At 42.7% G+C, this 16072-nt stretch overlaps 1 pseudogene; it reads right to left on the bottom strand.

Annotated features, from left to right (window-relative positions):
* The window catches only part of LOC120535281, a 149228-nt pseudogene extending 135864 nt beyond the window's left edge, over positions 1–13364 (bottom strand).
* Between the last annotated feature and the right edge of the window lie 2708 nt (positions 13365–16072).

Genomic DNA, 16072 nt, shown 5'->3' with positions numbered 1-16072 from the left:
TCTCTGAGTAAATGTTTACGAGCAAAGCATCACATATGGCGTGAAAGTGGACTGGTACATTTATTTTAAAATGTCTAGGTATCAAGTAATGAATTATTTCTTATAATTATTCCTTTTTTTTCTTTACTAAATCTTATTTTCCATGATTCTTTGATTATGAACTCCCGTTGAAGAATTTACTGGTAACAGAACAGAATACGCGCACGCCAAAACGTCTGAAGGAACAACTAACGAGGTGGCATTTTCGGTACCATTTTAACAAAGTTTACTGTCTTCCGTCAATCACACAGCGCCCCGATAAAACGACAGTAATACACTTGCAACCTTAAAACGCAGACTTAATCACATCGCAGCAGGCAGGCGACTGCTCGTACCTGTATACAGACGGACAGGCCGGCATTTTGCAAGGAGTATGCTTTAATTCAAAAGAGAGATAGCGATGAGCGAACACAAGGCGATTGGTGACAATCACATCTTAGTGTTCCGCGCCAACTCAGAAGGGACAACTGAATTCCACACATATCCTCATAACAAGGGACCTATATGTTGAGTAGAGGAATTTCAAATGTTTTCCATTACTATCTTTTGTTTTGATGGCCGGTTGCGTCATATTTAGCCCTTCGTTCATTATTTCAACACAAGCGTAACACGCCTCTCGTTGAAATTCACTGCCGCTCCGTCTTAAAAATACTTTCCCACGCGCGTCTCCGCCTCTGACGTCATTTTGGCCGCGACTCCCTTGCAAATAGCGCGGCATATAAAGCAGTCTTTATACGGCTCAGAGGATATGCAAGGGGGAGTCGGTACCGACGTGTATGTTAACGGCACATCCACTCAACAATAAAAATGGACTTCTGCATTTGTTACAATATTGTGGTGAGGTGTGGTGTTTATAGCTAGTGGGCGGCACGGTGGCGCAGTGGTAGCGCTGCTGCCTCGCAGTTAGGAGACCCGGGTTCGCTTCCCAGGTCCTCCCTGCGTGGAGTTTGCATGTTCTCCCCGTGTGTGCGTGGGTTTCCTCCGGGCGCTCCGGTTTCCTCCCACAATCCAAAGACATGCAGGTTAGGTGGATTGGTGGTTCTAAATTGGCCTTGGTGTGTGGGTGTGTTTGTGTGTGTCCTGCGGTGGGTTGGCACCCTGCCCAGGATTGGTTCCTGCCTTGTGCCCTGTGTTGGCTGGGATTGGCTCCAGCAGACCCCCGTGACCCTGTATTCGGATTCAGCGGGTTAGAAAATGGATGGATGTTTATAGTTAGTTTTTAAGAACTACAGTTCACATGATGCTTTGAGACAGGATAGACGGGGACTGTTGGAGTTATGGGGTTGAACTGTTTGGAGTTGTTGGAACGAGTAATAAACGTGCATTGTATTCAGTAACACGTTTGAGTCTGGACTTAATTAATCAAGCAAGACCCAGGTGGCATGACAAGTATAATAGTTTAAAGTTTCATTGATTTTATTAGCCACACTAAGCAGAAATGATAAGCGCCAAAGCCTATGAGACTGTTTTACTTGCAGTCTGGAGCCCTGACGGGACCTCGAGCTGAGCCACCCAGCCATTTGATTAGGCGTACCCTAATAAGACAAGAAAAAAAAAAAAACCTTGTATTCAGGGTGCATTAAGTATTTAGACACTTTCACTTTCCCACATCAATCAATCAATACTCAATATGAAAATTTGTTGAAAATAAAAAAAATGAAATATGACACAGAAGTATTCCTACGCTTGAAAACTGTCCGAGGAGCAGCCTATTCTATTGACCATTGTTGAGATGTTTCTTCACCTTGTTTGGAGTTTTACTGACTGAACAGGATTTGAAAAAAATACACGTCTGTCTACAGTATAGCAAGGGTGTGTCCACACCTTTTCGGCTTATATACTGCGTATCAGAGGTGGGTAGTAACGAGTTACATTTACACCGTTACATTTGTAACTTTTTTTTTTTTTAAATTGTACTTCTAAGAGTAGTTACTGCACCATACTTTTTACTTTTACTTGAGTACATTTGTGAAGAAGAAACGCTACTCTTATTCCGCTACATTGGGCAACACTCGACTCGTTACTTTTCTTCCATTAGATAAAGTCTGACAGACAATTTTCAATCTGCTCTGTAGCCTGTGCTGTCAAGTTGTGCACACGCCTTCCATTGCGTCTCAACTGCGATTTTAGTTCCCCCTCCATTCTCTTTCTCAAATCGCTTTTCGGAAGAAAGTCAGTCAGTTTTTACGAACAGTTTGAAAGTGCCTTTCCACATTTATGGCGTTATTTCAGTGCCACTATTCTGAGCGCACGTAAAAAAATATTGCAAGTGCAAGTGTTGCATTTTGAGGAGAAATTTATTTTGAGCGTACAAAAGCTGAATTTGAGTGAACAAAATTCATTGCTGCGTGCAAAAAATGTATTTCAGTGTTTGCACTTATCCATATACACACACACAATAGCACCCCCTCTCGCTCAGTTTTTCATTTGCGCTTGCTCGCAATGTGTTGCTTGCGCTCACAACATTCTCTGCTGCAAGCGCTCAACTCTCTGTACACCGTTATAAGTGTGCCACAAAACCAACCAATCACAGACTTGGTTTCAAAAATTCTGATTGGCTCTTACGGCTCGCTAGCTGCTGCATTCCGGAAACAGTCCGAAATGTAGCTAAATCCAGCTAAACTCAATTAAACCCCAATTTGCGGATAATATCTTTAATTATTTTATTTTAAAATATATTATTTGTTAAGACTATCCCTCTATCTGCAAGAAGCGAGGCTGAGTGGACAGTGTTTCCGGTGTCCGGAATGCAGCAGCTAGCGAGCTGATTGGAGACCGTAAGAGCCAATCAGAATTTTTGAAACCAAGTCTGTGATTGGTTGGTTTTGTGGCACACTTATAACGGTGTACAGAGAGTTGAGCGCTCGCAGCAGAGAATGTTGTGAGCGCAAGCAACACATTGCGAGCAAGCGCAAATGAAAAAACTGAGCGAGAGGGGGTGCTATTGTGTGTGTGTATATGGATAAGCGCAAACACTGAAATACATTTTTTGCACGCAGCAATGAATTTTGTTCACTCAAATTCAGCTTTTGTACGCTCAAAATAAATTTCTCTTCAAAATGCAACACTTGCACTTGCAATCTTTTTTTACGTGCGCTCAATATTTTTTTACGTGTGCTCAGAATAGTGGCACTGAAATAACGCCATACACATTTTCCTTCTTTGGAATAGCAATGATAGATTGACAGATCAGACAAGCGCGCTTGGATTGTGACATTGTGAGAAAAAAAAAATTATCTTCCAATTCCACATCCAGCCCATAAACAACAATTTTTTTTTAAATCCCTTCTTTAGTCGATATAAATTGGAAGGCTAACTAGATCACTTAGATAGCCGGAGTTTTGCAGTAGCTCGCGTGTTTGATCGTGCGTGCGGGATGACCAGTGTGTTAGAAGAGAAGAGATCTGAGACTGGCCGCCCTGTATGTCAATCAAGTGTCAATGCCATAAGGAGGATATATGATAGATTAACATCTAAAAAAAAAAAAAATTTGAATGCAACGCGGACTACCGGTCGATCTCGATCAACGCATTGGGCACCCCTGGTGTACAGTATATCTGGGGTGGTCTTCTTTGGTCCTGGAGGGCTACAGTGCCTGCCAGTTGTTGTTTCTTAATGAGAAGTCAATTATTGCTTAGTGCTCAATGGACATTTTGAGGCTTCATTTTGCTGGTCTCACTTGTTAAGGTTCCTCACCCTTAATTGTTTTCTTCAGTCTTAAACAGCTGCATTTGCTGTTTTATTAGCAATCAGGGACGTACGGTCAGGGGAGTCGTTATGAAAAGTAAACAAAACTAATAATGATAACGTAAAATCAATGTGTCCACTGGTCTGTGATATAAATTTGTTTTCTGCATGATTCCAATAATTTTGACTATTTTTAGATAGATAGATAGATAGATAGATAGATAGATAGATAGATAGATAGATAGATAGATATGAAAGGCACTACATGATAGATAGATAGATAGATAGATAGATAGATAGATAGATAGATAGATAGATAGATAGATAGATAGATGCGTTATTCATTTTTTATAGTCAACATTGCTGAATTGACGCATTTCGTGTTCAAATGATGGTGAGAAATGTGGGGTGCGGCAGCGACGAGCCTCACCTCACCTCGGATGGCCCTCTTTTGCTGGGCTGATGCCTACGATTGCCGCGTGCCTGTTGCTGTCTCTCCGTATATCGCCAATCTAAGGTTTGCCGACACGTTTATATTACGCACCCTGACTTTCCAGAGTCTGGCTAATATCTTTAATGAATTTGCGTGACATATTTAGTCTTGCCTGCGGTGGGTTGGCAACCTGCCCAGGATTGGTTCCTGCCTTGTGCCCTGTGTTGGCTGGGATTGGCTCCAGCAGACCCCCGTGACCCTGTGTTCGGATTTAGCAGGTTGGAAAATGGATGAATGGATTTAGTCTTGCTGATGGGACTGAAAACCATAGTGAAAAGACACAAGGTGAGGCAGACACCGCCCTGAAGGGGGCGCATGTGAGCCCAACAGGAGCTCGTTGCTGCTGTTCTACGCAGAGGCGTCGATAAGTTAGCAACATCAGAAAGTCAAGTGCACTGCAGCGCTCCGTTTATTTTGATTTTTTGTTCCGACTGACTGCCAAAATGGAAGATTAAGATTTTTAAGACTAAAGGAAAAGAAGGAGGACATTTACAAGAAAGTGACTGAGATTTTCGTGGAGAAGGAAAGGCACATGGACTTCATTTACAAATAAAGGTAAGACCATAAACCGTTTTCAGTTTTATAAAAAAAATGGGAACAGACTAAGAAAAAAAAAAACAATCCAATATTTAAAAACTAAATTTTGACCATAAATAAAATATTATTTTGTTTTTCTTGTTATCTTTTTTTTTTTTTAACAGTCTGTATTAAAATTGATTAAAACATCAGAAAAAAAAGCTTTTAAAAGCAACTAAATATTTCAGTTAAGGTCAAAATTGAAATCTGTTTTTTTGTACACCACTCTATCCTTTCATTTGTATTGAATGAGTATGAATTGTGGAATTGCAACGACAAATTAGAACACATGGAGGGTGAGGAGCGAATGCGCTCTCTCCGCTCTCTCTCTCTCTCTCTCGCCGCTATAAATGTGACGTTCTTTCTTAGTCAAATATGCGCCTTACCTGTCTATGTGTGTGTAAAGAGTGCTGATGAGATATGAAACATAACCAGTAGTCAATGTGCAGGCTGCCTGCCAACTGAACAGTGAATAAGCGACTCTTTTGGGTTTATATATTTGTAAATGTCACTCTGAAGGAGTCAGTGCCTCACCAGCCATGAACCTCATCGCACGTCACTTTTAGCAATAAGATGCAAATGACAAAGGAGCCAGCAGTTACCCTTCTAACTTGTCTCCATTTACACCTATGTGGATTAATCCTGCCCTATCTGATTTAATAAAATGTGACAGACTGTAAATGATCCACTTTAGGCTTTAAATCATTTCAATGATATCCTTGGAAAGGATAAAAATCTACAAAATAAGAACCTAACATGGCAGACTAAGAAGCCATAAAATTAAATAAGGTCTGAGGTTGGCAAGGATTGGTTTCTAATGAAGCAATTGGGTTGAAACGACAAACCTGCAAAGGACCAACATTACCCACCCCTGGTCTATAGAAGATCACACAGTTGAGTAGAAAGCAAGCCGAGAGGTCAAAGGATTTACCTGCAGAGCTCCGAGACCGGGATATGTCGAGACACGGATATGAGGAAGGCTGCAGCATTGATGGCTCCCAAGAGCTCAGTGTAATAAGTGGTCCATGGCGTAGAGCAGATTTAAATGATTAATGGTGCTCGAGAATGGGCAGGCTTGGAATGGGCACATATAAGGAGTTAAACAGGCTATAAATCATATAGTGTGATTACGCACAAAAATATATGATTTCTGGCCTGGCCTACACACGCAAGACGACTCCACTCTGGGGTTGATTGCGGTCGCTTGGCAAAAATGTGCAAAAGCTGGTGGATCACTCAGTTGCCGTGTTCACACCTCGCACTGCCACCGCTGCAGCCCTCCACTGATCTGAGTGGCTCCTGTGTAAAAGAGACGTGGAAGCCCACTTGGAGTTTGGAAAAAAAAGGCACCTAAAGGGCTGAGGAAACTGGATTCTCTGGTGCAAACAAACCAAGACTAGATCTAAGCATCACGTCTGGAGGACGCCAGGCACAGCTCTTTACCTGCCTAATGGCAGTCCCACAGTGAAGCATGGTGGTGGCAGCATCAGGGACTGGGAGACTAGTCGGGGCTCGGTGTAAACTAAATGGAGTAAAGCGCAGAGACACCCTTAAAGAAAGCCTGCACCAAGTTGGGTGAAGGTTTACCCTCTACCAGGACAAAGCAAAGACAACACAGGAGTGACTTAAAGACAACCTTGGAAATGTCCATGAGGGGCCCAGCCAGTGCCCAGACTTGAACCCATCTGAAAATCTCTGGAGAGGCCTGACAATACCTGTCCACTAATGGCCTTCATCCAACCTGACTGTCATGTTAAGTTAGGGGTAGGTGAGGGTTAGGTTAGACTTTATTGTCCTGGACTTCCGAGAGAATACATGCGTCCCAGTCACACACATATCACTTACAGAGTATTACACAACTACCCTAACACCAAAAATATTACACCTTGCCTTCCAAAAAACTCATTTCTTATCTTCTTATATAATATGCTACTGTGGCTGTTCGTTTCTCTGTCCAGGACTTTAAATCACCTGCAGCTCGCAAACCGTTTCACCTATTGACTTGAAATGTGGTACACATATACTATGTGACGTCTACTATCCGCTGTCGGGGTGATGATTTTTATTACTCTTTTTATTTTTATTTTATTGTAGAATCAACTCTCGGCAGTGCGCAGCAGGGCAGCCGTGTGGCATTTGTGTATGGGCGCCATTCTCATTCCCTACCACCTTTGCTAATCATTCTTGAGGCAGATTAAAGACTTAAGTGCCAGCTTAAGTTAAAAATGAAAGAAAACATACTAAGTAATTGAAACACAAAAACTAACTTAATCGGTTTTAACGCAAAAAGATGCTGACAAAAGAAGAGAAGCAGAGGGCCGCTAGGGTGAAGAAAAGAAGATCTGCTCGGGAAGCAGCAAGCGCATCAACTTCTAAGCAAACGAATGGTAAACGTACAGAGAAAGGGAATGAAAACTGTTAAGTCAAGTGTGCCGTTACTGGTTATTGAATAATTGAATTGATAGTGGAACTAGTGAAAATGAGTCTCTGTTCAGCTTACAGGCTGGTAACGTGTATCTCTTGCCTGAAGCCATTATTAGCTTGTATGGCTCATAAAGAATACAAATTGGGTCACCAAGGCGCTGCTTCCTCACCATCTCCTCAAAAATCTCTTGGAGACACGTACAGCAATTATTTTACTTGGATCTTTAATTATCTATATAACATTTCATACAATCAAGTCAAACTTAACAAAACTAAATTCAAATCAAACCCCACCCATGAGAAGGAGAGGAAGGCCAACAGCCCGAGTAAAACTATTGAGAGTACTAAAGAGAGAAAGGAGTTCCTCCCCAAAATAAATGTTTATTCTAAATTAGTTGTTTTGTTTCTATTGTTGTCAAGAGGTTGAGTTCTGATTGTAAAGCCTGTCTTTCCCTAAAAAGTTGCCTCATTTGGGGACCTGGCGTGTTCTTGGTCTGTTCTGGTAATTTCACTGATTAATTCTGAGGCCTTCTTGGTTTCCAACTTATTTTCGTCCTCTTAAAATGCCTTAAGAATTTCCCTGCGTATTCCTGCTGAGACCTCAGAGGATGCATTTGTCTTTAAAATTTGTTTAATTTGCTTGGATATAAATTCTGTACAGTTCTTGACAGCTAATGACAGGGGGTTAAGACGCCAGCTGCGAGATGAGTATGTAGGGGACTTTTACCTGCTCTTCTGATCAAATTTTGTAGTTGTGATCCAAGTTTCACAGTCACATTGAATAAGTGATTCAATAGCTACTCTGTCAAATAACAACATACAGTAATATTTTTTGTCCACTCCATGGACCCTAAGCCTTCACATGAAGTGCAGATGTTGACCAACCCTGGAACCAACACACCCTACATGATGGAGCCGACTATCAAAGTCAATAACCAAATACTTATATCTTGTTACCTGCTCAGCTCTCTCTCCATTAATAAAAACTGAACTATGATCACCAATGGACCTTAGATCAAAGACTGTTTCTTTAATTTTATTCATATTTAAAATCAAATTATGATCCCTACACCACAGCACAACCTCTTGTATCTCCAAGGTGCAATCTGTGATATCTGTGTCTGCTGTCTCATTGGGTTTCTTCCCCTGGCTGCAGTTCAAATTTATGTTTGTTATCTCTATTGTTCATTTTTTATTCATTTATTTAGGTTAATTATGGACATCATTCATTCTTTTCAGTTTTGTCGTTGCATATTAGTTTTGAAATTGTTTCCCCCAAGAGGCGGGGCCACCTGTCAATCACCACCAGGAACTGCCCTCCACCCTATCAATCCGGAGCGTCTTCGACAGCCTCCGGTGATTCATTGTGAATGCGCTCTGGAGTTGGTGAGTTATTGTGATTTGGTAAATGCGTTACGATTTATCCAGACTTTCAAATTGTTTCCTTTGTTTTGGGACTTATTCAATTTGGATTGAATTGAGACAAACAAATGTAAATCTATCTATCTGTCTATCTATCTATCTATTATATAGTGCCTTTCATAGCTATCTGTGTGGGTCTTTGTATGTATGAGCTCTCATGCATTTTCATGGATGGCAGTCATGGGCTTCCTTCTGGGATGTTTTAAGGTTATTTTACATGACCAGGAGGTCAAGCGAGTGAACAGGCAAGAAGAAAGGCATTGTATTCCTTGCCTTAGCCAGATTTGCAGAAGATGCCAACACAGAAGTGGATATAATCTGGTATCTAGCCTGAGTTTGACCAGCTGGGAAGCAAGTATAATGGAGGGACAGGAGGAGAAAATCTGCCTGAACTATCTACTCCCTCAACAAGCTAGATGGCAGCATCCCTAGGTTACTGTTTCTATACAGACAGCCACAGGGCATGCTGGGAGTTGTAGTCCTATGGGTCAGCCCTGTTGGATTCCCTTGGTGCTGCCTGTGTTTTTTTTGATACCTATGTTGAGGGGCTCCTAAATAATTACCAAGTGAGGAATCTAAGTACATGAACTAATGTGATATTTCAGATTTTAATAAATTTAAGAAAATTTTCTAAAATGCTGTTTTGTCGTTCATTGTTAAGAGAAAAATTAACTTAATTGAGACAAAGGTAAATCTATCTATCTATCTATCTATCTATCTATCTATCTATCTATCTATCTATCTATCTATCTATCTATCAGGGGTCATGACCACAGATTCCTATGAGAAGGGGTTTAAAGGGCACTTCCACTGGGCATGTCCTGTTAGGTGAACCTCATGAATGTTCAGCCGTATGCTTTGCTCTTTTGTTCTGCACCCCAAACTGCAGATACAACTACACAAAGACAGCCCCTGGGTACAAATAAACTTATTTCATTTGCACAAAGTTTCTCTTACAGGTTCTTCATGTAATCAGCAGTCCACAATCCAATCCGTATCTTTCCTTCTACTCCACTCCTCACAGGTGAGTATTGCACTCTTCCACCTGACTCTGACTCATCAGGCTGAGGCTCAGCGACTCCTTTTACATAATAAATTGGAGAGTGCTTCTGCTGCTAGAGCATAGCCCATTGGAAAAACTTTCAGGTCAGGTAGAAGCCGCTCAAGAAAGATATTAAAAATGCTGAGGCGGTACCCAGGAAACCCAACAGGGCTATCCCATGAGACTATAATTCCCAGCATGCCCTATGGTGTCCGTATAGAAACAGTAACACAGGGATGCTCCCATCTAGCTTGTTGAGGGAGTAAATAGTCCAGGCAGGTTTTCTCCCCCTGTCCCTCCATTATACTTGTTTCCCAGCTGGTCAAACCCTAGCAGGATGCCAGATTATATCCACTTCCGTGTTGGCATCTTCTGCAGATCTCTTGGCTAAGGCAAGGAATACAATGCCTTTCTTCTTGCCTGTTCACTCGCTTGACCTCCTGGCCATGTAAAACACCTTAAATCATCCCGGAAGGGACACCAGCCCATGACTGCCATCCATGACAATGCATAAAAGCTCATACATACAAAGACCCACACAGAGAGATGTGAAAGGCACTATATGATAGATAGATAGATAGATAGATAGATAGATAGATAGATAGATAGATAGATATGAAAGGCACTATATAATAGATAGATAGATAGATATGAAAGGCACTATATGATAGATAGAAAGATAGATAGATAGATATGAAAGGCACAATATAATAGATAGATAGATATTAAATATGCTATAAGATAGATAGATAGATAGATAGATAGATAGATAGATAGATAGATATTAAAGGCACAATATAATAGATAGATAGATATTAAATATGCTATAAGATAGATAGATAGATAGATAGATATGAAAGGTACTATATAATAGATAGATAGAAGGCACTACATAATAGATAGATATAAAAGGCACAATATAATAGATAGATAGATATTAAAGACGCTATATAATAGACAGACAGAAAGATAGATAGATAGATAGATAGATAGATAGATAGATAGACAGAAAGATAGATAGATGTGAAAGGCACTATATAATAGATAGATAGATAGATAGATAGATAGATAGATAGATAGATAGATAGATAGATAGATAGATGTGAAAGGCACTATATAATAGATAGATCTTTTTTTATTCCAACCGATGGTGCTTCACTAACATTAGCATATCTGTTCTATTGATAGATAGATAGACACAAATGTGTAACAAAGGGCATGCCTACATACAGACATAACAGAACTGTGTATGAATATTAATATTTATATACCGTGCATTCCATTATGCATTTACTGTGTATATATGTGTATACATATAATAGCATAAAGAAACCTGCAAACACACCTACTGTGTATACAGTATAAATATGTACATAATTAAACACACACAAGAAATACTGTATACACTCTTGTGTAAATATAAGCCAGGGCTCTCCAGCTCACTATGGCTGCAGCTTTTCATTCTCACCCTTTTCTTAAGTTTTTGCTGGTCACTTCTTTTCCCTTCATTTGAATTGACTGTTTTTTAAGATTCAATCCTCTCATTTGCTTTATTTTTTTCCTTAAATGGCACCCAAACAGAAATGCAATGTGCAGTTAGTGAGCCAACAGATGACGAGTTCAGTCTGAGATTTGAACCGATTTCTCACCAACCAGTTTCTTAATTAGAAGTCAATTCTTATTAATTAAACCCATTCTTTAATTCCGTGGCTTTTGTGGCTCTCATTTTGCCCAGGCAGACATTTCCAAAACTGTTAATTTTCTTTATTTTGAAGACCACTGTCTAAATGTTTTGTGGATCTGAGCAGATTGATATCACTGAGCCCTTTGCCTTTCTTTATTTTCAGACATTGTATGGCAGACGCAGGTCAGTGTGTCGTCATGTGTTGGCTCACTTTGTGTCTCAGTATTGATTTGAAGCAACTGAGGGGTCCAAGTAAAAGAGCAAGTCAATTAAAATGAAGGCAAAAGAAGTTAATAAGCAGCACAAACTGGTCACTGCCTAAGTAAAGGGTTACAAGGAAAACTTGCAGTCACTGCAGCCTTCCAGGACCGGAGTTGCAGACCCCTGATGTAAACTACTGATGTGCTCAGATCTCAGGTCATTTCTGTCAGTCATTTTTCCAACTCGCTTCGTTCTGAACAGGGTCAAGGTGGGCGTCTGCCAGAGTATATCCCAGCTAGCATTGAGCACAAGACAGGAACAACCCCCTGGACAGGGTGCCAGTCCATCACAGGGTGAACACACACACAACAACCACACACTAAGCAGACACAAGGGCCAATTTAATATCCAATCCACCTAACCTTCATGTCTTTGGACTGTGGGATGAAACTGGAGCACCTGAAGGAAACCCACACAGAACATGCAAACTCCATGCACTTAGGACCCTGGACATGAACCCTGCAACCTAAACTACCACTGTGCCACCCTTCAGTTCACTTCAGTTCCAGCACTACATCAAGCCTGAGCCTGTCTTGGTGGCATCCAGGGCTGGCCAGCTCTGGTTGGGCTGGGAGCTCATGATAGTCCATTATATTCAAATATACTCATTTATCAGTCATTTTCCAATCCACTTAGTCCTGAACAGGGTTGTGTGGGCCTTTCCCAGAGGGTATGGGGCACAAGACAGGAACAAACCCCTGGATAGGGTGCCACCCCATTGTAGGGTGAACACACACCAACCGTACACTAAGCACACACAAGTGACAATTTAGTATCACCGATTCACCGATCCTGACTGTGGGAGGAAACCCATGCAGAACATATAAGCTCCACGCATGGGGGACCCTGGACGTGAACCCTGGTCCACCCTTTCAGTTCCAGCATTACATCAGGCCTGAGCCTGTCCTGGTGGCGTCCAGGGCCATCTCTGGATGGACTGGCAGCTCACGATAGTCCATTACATTTAAACGCACACCTTCACCTGCCTCCGTTAGATCCTATCCATTATTTCATTGCCATGCTCTGTCTTTTGGATCCTGCATTGGATTAATTGAACCTCACAGACACCCCACATATGCGTGAAGATCACAGATGACTGTTGAAGCACTCGATGACAACTAGAACAGAGTAAACTGCCACATCGCAGACCCCAAATTATTTACTATAAGCACAGCTGAAGCACCTCATTCCATTTTTTTTTTTTTGACACCATAAGCTCCTTCTTTTTGTAAAGAAAGTCCACTTGACTCAGAATTTGAGGAGCCTCAACATGAAAGAACATTCCGGTCTGTTGGACCACAACTCATACACCACCACTCCATGGACGGCTCCTTATTTAGGTGCACCTTACAGACACACCAATGTTCTTCTTCTTCTTCCTCCTCTGCGTTCGTCACTATATATTCTTCTATGCTCCATAACTTCCCAGAAGAGAACGGCGCAACACAATCTCTCACAAATGCAACAAACGCTCCCTATGAGGGGCCAAAGACGCACGCAAACCGATACTCAATATTTATAAACCAATTGTGTTCACATGTAAACCAATAGATTGCACACAAAAACACAGTTTATGATTTATGGCTTGTTTGGCCCCTCATAGCTCTCCGCTCTATTCAAGCCACTTGCTTAGCCCAATGTAAAGTTAACAAAGCTTCTCCCCTTACCCCATAGCAGATGTACTGTTTCCTCCATTCCGGAGTGAGATGAGCCGCCAGGTGTTCTGAAAACTTCATGTCAGACGTTGTTTGTGTCCAGAAAGGGCAGAGAACCCGAGCTGCATGCCAGCCCTTTGAGGAAGCCAGCTAGACGGGGCAGGCAGCGCGGCTGACAATGTCAGAAACGGTGAGCCGCAGCATCAGTGAGAGTTTGTGCTCTCATCAATAATGCAGGTGCGTTTCAGCACCCCGGCCAGCGTCGCCAGCACAGAGGTAAGTCCACACCCTCGGCATTCGTGCTGCCGTCAGCAAAATGTGGTCACTAGGTCACCCTCCCTCCGGAGCTAAGGACACCTGAGTGTGAAAAGAAGGTGGGCGTCTCCAGTCACATGACCCCTCCTGTCCCTGTCCTAGAATCACTAATGTTCAGGAGCTCCCATGAAGCAGACTTGTGCCAAGACAACCCACAGGTGGCACCAAATGTGCACTCTGCGGCTGAAAGCTCAATCAGGAAACAATTGGACGCTTTCAGACATTTTTATCTTATTGGTATCTTATCTGTAACACAGGCGCGGACAAATGTGCCAGTCCACCTTACAGTGACAAAATGAAAAGCCATTGTCCCCTGTGTACCTGCACACCTTCGAGATGCCATCGAGTAAAGTAATGCAAGCGTGACAAGTGACCAAGAGTTGCTTATTTCACAAAGATCTTGTAAAATTGTATTATTAAATTTATTGTGGTTTTATTGTACTGTAATATATTCCATCCATCCATTAATTTTCCAACCTGCTATATCCTGTCACGGGGGTCTGCTGGAGCCAATCCCAGCCAGCACAGGGGGTCCTCCCTGCGTGGAGTTTATATGTTCTCCCCATGTCTTTGTGGGTTTCCTCCCACAGTCCAAAGACATGCAGGTTAGGTGCATTGGCGATTCCAAATTGTCCCTGGTGTGTGTGCCCTGCGGTGGGTTTGTTTCCTGCCTTGTGCCCTGGGAGTGGCTCCAGCAGACCCCTGTGACCCTGTGTTTGGATATAGCAAGTTGGATGATGGATGGATGGATGTTGTTGATTTTCAGGTTGTTATCCCTGCACCGCAAGATGAATTAATGTTTTATAAATCTGAATTTTTTTTTTTTATTATTTTCCATTAACATTTTACCTCACTAGACGTCTTCTTGCATGATCACTTAGTTTCTGTGCATGGCCTGCTTTAGAAAGCGAAGGAGAGGAGGTCCATCTGAGGAGATCTGAAAGAAAATGATAGACAATGCAACCACCAGGTGGCAGCACTGAGCCCCAAACCACAGACACAGTAAAGCCCAACACACTTGCAGGTTAAGTAAAAGATATTTTTTAAACCCAGCACCTTTCCAAAATTCACCCTTCCAAAGACCAGTCATAGTACACACAAACTCAGAGCAGTTCCTCCTCATTTTGTCATCCAGTGAGTGTTGCTTCTTTTCAAGCTGGACTTGGGAATGCTTCTGGTGCCACACCGTGTCTTTTGGGCCTGTGGCAGGTGGCCGGGACGCCCCTTCTACATATGTTCCAGGGGAGCTACTGTGGGCATCTCAGTACCTTCCATGGGACGCTTGGTGGCAGCCTCCCTAACTGACGATGGTGCCTCAGTTTCCCGCAGGGCTCCATGAGAGATGGAGTTCTCCACAGCCCTGTTGGGATCTGGGGTGGCCACCAGGGGGTGCTGCATGGGTCCCTGAGCCGGCCTGGACAACTCTACACCCGGGTGGGCTATAAAAAGGGCCAGCAACCACCACTCAGAAGCCGGAATTGGGAGGAAGAGGATGAGGTGGCCAGGGAGGAGTGGTGGTGCCAAACGGGAGTGTTGTGGTTTATTTGAAGTGCTTATTTGGAATGTGTTGTGCCTGTGGGGTTCACAGGGAGGACATGCCCCCAAGTGAAGAAAAATAAAAAGTCCTTTGTGTTTAACATGTGCTGCCTCTGTCTGAGTCTGTGCCGGGTCAGGCGCTAAACAGCGGCCAGTTTCACAGGCCATATAGAAAGTAGGGAGGTCCTCCCCCAACAGCACCCAGGGTCCCCAACAGGGTTGCTGGTCCAAACAACACATTAATCTGTCTGTCCTTCTGTTCTAGCTTCCCTTCCCGGCCTGAACACCAATTCTCCTACTAGAAAAAAGCATGTTAAAGGTAAAAGCTAGAAGAACATCTCCAAGCAGCTTGATGGTCTTTTGAAAACAGAAATATTATGATGGCAGTGTAGACGACCTCCATGAGGAAAATCAACCCCAGGATGGATAGAAGGACAGTGAGACTGGTAAACAAGCTGAGGACAATGTCCAAAGAGATCTAAGCTGAACTCCAAGGTCAGCGTCCATCATTGTCTGATTGCACCATCCATCACTTTTTGAGTGATACTGGGCTTCAATGGAAGAAGTCCCAGGAGGACTCCACATAAAACAGGCAGACTGGAATTTGCTCAAATGCATGTTGACGGACCACATTGACTTCTGGTGTGATGTCCTTTGGACAAATGAGACCAAACTGGAGCTCTTTGGGAAGTCACATCAGATCTTTGACCACAGATGAAGAAAATGAAGCTGTCAAAGGAAAGAGCAGCAGACCTGCTGTGGAACATAGAGGGGGCTCATTTATGATTTGGCGGGATGGCTGGCACATTTTGGGGGGGGGGTTAGTGGAGTCTGTGCAGGGAACCATGAAATCTCAAGACCCTCAAGACATTCTGGAGCGAAATGTCCTGCCCAGGGTCAGGGTGCTCTGTCTCAGTCACAGCTCATGGATCCTCCAA

This window comes from Polypterus senegalus, chromosome 9, assembly GCF_016835505.1.
Source record: "Polypterus senegalus isolate Bchr_013 chromosome 9, ASM1683550v1, whole genome shotgun sequence".
NCBI classification, from domain to species: Eukaryota; Metazoa; Chordata; class Cladistia; order Polypteriformes; family Polypteridae; genus Polypterus; species Polypterus senegalus.
The sequence above is the reverse complement of the archived record's forward strand: the minus strand, read 5'-3'. Positions and strand labels throughout refer to the sequence as shown.